This window comes from Eptesicus fuscus, chromosome 1 (assembly GCF_027574615.1).
Source record: "Eptesicus fuscus isolate TK198812 chromosome 1, DD_ASM_mEF_20220401, whole genome shotgun sequence".
NCBI classification, from domain to species: domain Eukaryota; kingdom Metazoa; phylum Chordata; class Mammalia; order Chiroptera; family Vespertilionidae; genus Eptesicus; species Eptesicus fuscus.
This window is the reverse complement of record NC_072473.1, coordinates 41641093-41646209: the sequence shown is the minus strand read 5'-3', so window position 1 is coordinate 41646209 and position 5117 is coordinate 41641093. Positions and strand designations below refer to the sequence as shown.

At 36.4% G+C, this 5117-nt stretch overlaps 1 pseudogene; it reads right to left on the bottom strand.

The window, feature by feature from the left end:
* Positions 1-1908: 1908 nt before the first annotated feature.
* LOC103302534 (RNA transcription, translation and transport factor protein-like) lies at positions 1909-3771 on the bottom strand (annotated as a pseudogene).
* Positions 3772-5117: the final 1346 nt, after the last annotated feature.

The following is a 5117-nucleotide window of genomic DNA, read 5'->3' as shown; positions in this document are numbered from 1 at the left end:
CTGAGTATGTATTAGGTAGATCTGCTATGCCTCCCAATCTCTATTTTAAGACAGTGTCAGATGCTGTTTCTGACTAATTAGATCAGGCAAATACTCAAAGCCTCCAGAGACCATCTATGCCTGCAGACTGGTTGGATTCAATCTTGAATAGAACTCAGGCAATCTTCTACAGGTGTGGAAAGATTTTTTTTCAAACAGCATGGGGCTATTGCTTCTGCCTGGAGGCCTCAGAAAATCCAAACATGGGGCAAGGTGTTTTCCAATAAGATGGGTCAACTGTCTTCCCCCCAGGGTAAAACCACCTGGATAGCAAATGTCAACCTGAGAAAGATAACCTCCATAGTCTGAGTTAATGACTCAGCACTGGAGACCTTCTAAGTTCTAACCCAGTGGTCAGCAAACTCATTAGTCCACTGAGCCAAATATCAACAGTACAACGATTAAAATTTCTTTTGAGAGCCAAATTTTTTAAACTTAAACTTCTTCTAATGCCACTTGTTCAAAATGGACTCACCCAGGCTGTGGCATTTTGTGGAAGAGCCACACTCAAGGGGCCAAAGAGCTGCATGTGGCTCGTGAGCCGCAGTTTGCTGACCATGGTTCTAACCCCACAACCCCCAACCCTGGTTTCTGCTCACACAACTCTAGTCCACTCTCCCTTCCCTCTATCGGAACAAAAGGTGAGTGGCTGCATATTAAATTTGGTGTATTTGCTCTTTAATAGGATGTCTGCATTTTGAGCTCTCTCTCCCTGGCAGACAGCAACTCCACTGCTTTTCACACCCTGATGTTATGTGGGCACCTTTCTCAGCTCTGGTGCTCTCTGCTGGGGGGCCCAACTTGGGGATTAGACCCCAGAGTTCTCAGTGGCAACTCCCCACCCCCACCCCCACAAGTTGAGATATCTCTCCTGAAATTCAGCTCTGGTTTGTGGGACCCCAGCCAGTGCTTTGGTGCCTGCACCCTTCCTCACAGTTTCTATGCGGTCTCCACTTTCCAACCTTGGTTATCAGGGTACTCTCCAGCTAGTCTTCAGTTGATTATTCAATATGTTGTGGGCTTTTATTTTTTATTTTAGTTGTAATTCCTGTTTAGTCCTGGGAGTGTGTCTGTATAACATCCACTTACTCCACTGCCATATTTTGTCACAATAATATTAAATGTAAATGGCTTAAATGCTCCAATCAAAAGACATAGGGTAGATGAATGGATAAGAAAAAATGACCCATATATATGCTGTCTACAAGAGTCCTACCTCAAAACAAAAGGATCACACATAATGAAAATGAAGGGATAGGAAATATTTTTCCAGGCAAATAAAAATGAAAGGAAAGCTGGCTTAGTCATACTCATATCTGATAAATAAGAAATAATGAAGGCCATTTCATAGTACTAAAGGTATTGATACAACAAGAGGATATAATTCTGGTAAACATATACATATGCCCAATACAGCAGCATCCAAATACATTTAAAAAAGACTTCTAGAGCACATCAATGGAGATATCAACAACAATACAATCATAGTAGGGGACTTTAACATCTCACCGACCTCACTGGATAGACCTTCTAGACAAAAAAAATCAGTAAGGAACAGTGATCTTAAACTACACACTAGATCAAATGGAATTAATTGACATTTTCAGAACATTTCACACCAAAGCTACAGAATATATATTCTTCTGAAGTGCACATGGAACATTTTCAAAGATAGACCACAAGTTAGGACACAAACTAAGTCTCTACAAGTTCAAAAAATTGAAATAATATCAAGCATCTTCTCAGATTACAATGGCATAAAATTAGAAATCAACTACAATAAAAACACTCAAAATATTCAGGAGGATAATAACATATTATTAATCAATGAGTTGGTTACCAAAGCGATCAATGAGGAAATAAAAAGCATCATGGAAACCAATGAAAATGAAAGCAATCTTGAGAGCTAAGTTCACAGCAATACAGGCCTACCTAAAAAAAAAAAAAATTAATAAGTTATCTAACCTATAACTTAAAGAATTAGAAAGAGAACAATAAGAAAAGCTCAGTGTAAGTGGTAGGGAGGAAATAATAAAGATGAGTGTAAATAAATGGCATAGAGACTAAAAAATACAAAAGATCAATGAAACCAAGAGCTGGTTCTTGGAAAAGATAAATAAGATTAACGAACCTCTAGCCAGTCTCATCAGGAAATAAATATAGAGGACCCACATAAACAAAATCAGAAATGAAAAAGGTGAAGTAACAACTGTCCCCACAGAAATACAAAGCATCATTAAAAATACTATTAAAGTACTAGTATATTCCAACAAAGTAGACAACCTAGATGAAATGGACATATTCTTAGGAAAATAAAATCTTCCAAAACTCAATCAGGAAGAATCAGAAAACCTGAATAAGCCAGTAACTACAGATGAAATTGAAGCCGTAATCAAAATACTGCCAGTAAACAAAAGCCCTTGTTTGGTCAGCTTCACAAGGGAGTTTTACTAAACATCCAAAGAAGAACTAACAATTATCCACCTCAAAGTAGTCCAAAAACTTCATTAGGAAGGAACACTTCCAAGCTCTCTTTATGAGGGCAGCATTACTCTAACTCCAAAACCAGTTAAAGACACTTCAAAGAAAGAAAATTACAGGCCAATGTCACTGATGAATGAAGATGCTAAAGTCCTAAACAAAATATTAATTAGCCAATCTGATGCAGCAATACATTAAAAAGATCATACATCATGAACAAGTGGGATTTATTCTGAGGATACAAGGCTGGTACAATATTTGCAAATCAATAAATGTGATACATCACATAGACAGATTATAAGATAAAAATCACATAATCATATCAATGATGCAGAAAAAGCATTCAACAATATCCAACACCATTTTTTTCCCCCACTGTCCCAAACTCTATTAAAGAAAAAGCAATGATGGTAAATCTCTAAAACATAGTCAATTTTCTGGGATTCTTCCCTTAAAAATGTGATGTTTGATTTTGAAATACATATCATGAAGTGCATGGTTCTCAACTGTACTAAATAGGCGAGAGGCTGAAATCCTACTTTCCCCAGTCTGTGGTCTGTCTTTGGATCAGTAATAATTGCCTGAACATCTCCTATGGCTTCATTAAATTTTGTCTATAGCTTTCTGAGCTCTTCTATATACAGCAATTGCAGAATTTGAGCAGCTTCATTAAGAACTGCATCTCCTGTGTCAAAACCAAGAATATGCTTGTCTAAAGCAACAAACAACCACTCTTTTGCTTGATTTGCTTTGGCAACTGCATCCTGGGTCAGGAGCTCCTGGACCAAAATGCAAATTGCCAGGTAATCATCATGATGTTGAATCTAAAGAAGGTTAGCCAAAGCCATTACACCAGCTTTAAAATCAGGATTATTAACACCCAAATTGATCAATGGCTCTGCATTTTTTAGCTGCATTGTCAGCATTTTTTGTATTATCAGATACTGAGTCCTTGTGTTTTTCAGCGTTATCTCCATATTCAAGTCTAACGGCTAAACCAAGAAGCCAGTCAATTGCTTCTGGTTGACCTTGAATCTTGAAAGGACAGCTAACATTTGTGAGATACTTTTCAAATAACTTTGGATAGTCACTGCTGTGGATGTTTCTTAAATTACCTCTGTCTTCAATCTTGTAGTGTCTGATTTTCTGGTCTTCAAGCCAAACCATAAAGTTTTTAAATTCTGTTTCATCTTTACAGTTGAAGCCAGCGGGGTTGTGGTAGTCAAGGGCCATCAGCTTTCGGGGGAGCATGGTCCCAGCTTCCTGCTCTGTCCCCCGGGCTTCGGCCTGGAGAGGAGAGGCTCAACAACATTTTTTGATAAAAATTTTCAGCAAAGTGGGAATAAATGGATAATAACTCAATGTATTAAAGTCCATATATGACAAACCTACAGCTAACATCACACTCAGTGGGCAGAAACTAAAACCATATTCCCTACTAACAGGAACAAGACAGGGATATCCACTTTCACCGCCTTTATTCAAAATAGTACTAGAAGTCCTAGCCATAGCAATCAGACAGGAAGAAAAAATAAAAGGTATCCAAATTGTAAAAGAGGAAGTAAAACTGTCATTGTTCGCAAGTTATATGATATTATACATAGAAAACCCTACAGATTAAAAAAAAACTAGTAGATTTAATAAAGGAATTCAGCGATATAGCAGTATACAAAATTAAAACACAGAAATATATGACATTTTTATACTCCAATAATGAACTGTCAGAAAGAGAAACTAAAAAAAAATCCTATTTGTCCTTGCAACAACAAAGTTAGAATACTTAGAAATAAACTTAACCAAGGATGTAAATGACTTGTACTTGAAAAACTAATATGTTATTGGAAAAAGAGATAGAAGAAGGTATAAACAAGTGGAAGAACATACCATGTTCATGGTTTGGTTTAATTAACCTCATTAAAATTTCCATACTATGCAAAGCAATCTATAGATTCAATGAATTTCTATTAAAATACCAATGGCCTATTTCATAGATCTAGAACAAACACTAAAGAAATTTGTATGGAACTCAAAAAGACCCTGAATAGCCTCCGCCATCTTGAAAAAGAACAAAGTTGGAGGAGTTATAATACCAGATATCCAGTTATACTACAAAGCCACTGTAATCAAAACAGCCTGGTACTAGCACAAGAACAGACATATACTAGTAGATCAATGGAACAGAACAGAGAACCCAGAAATTGACCTGTCATTATGCTCAATTAATATTTGACAAAGGAGGCAAGAGCATACAATGGAGTAAATACAGTTTTTTTCAATACATGTTGTTGGGAAAATTGGACAGGTAATGAAAAAAAAAAAAAAGAAAGAAAAGAAAAGGAAAGAAAAAAAAGAAAGAAAGAAAGAAAATAAGCCTCCAACTTTCATCACACACAAGAATAAACTGAAAATGGATAAAAGACTTAAATGTAAGTCATGAAAACATAAAAATCACAGAAGAAACCATAGGCAGCAAAATCTCAGACATCTCTCATAGCAATATGTTTACTGATACATCTCCTAGGACAATGGAAACTAAGGAGAAAAAAAACAAATGGGACTACATCAAAATAAAAAGCTTCTGCACAGCGAAAGAAACC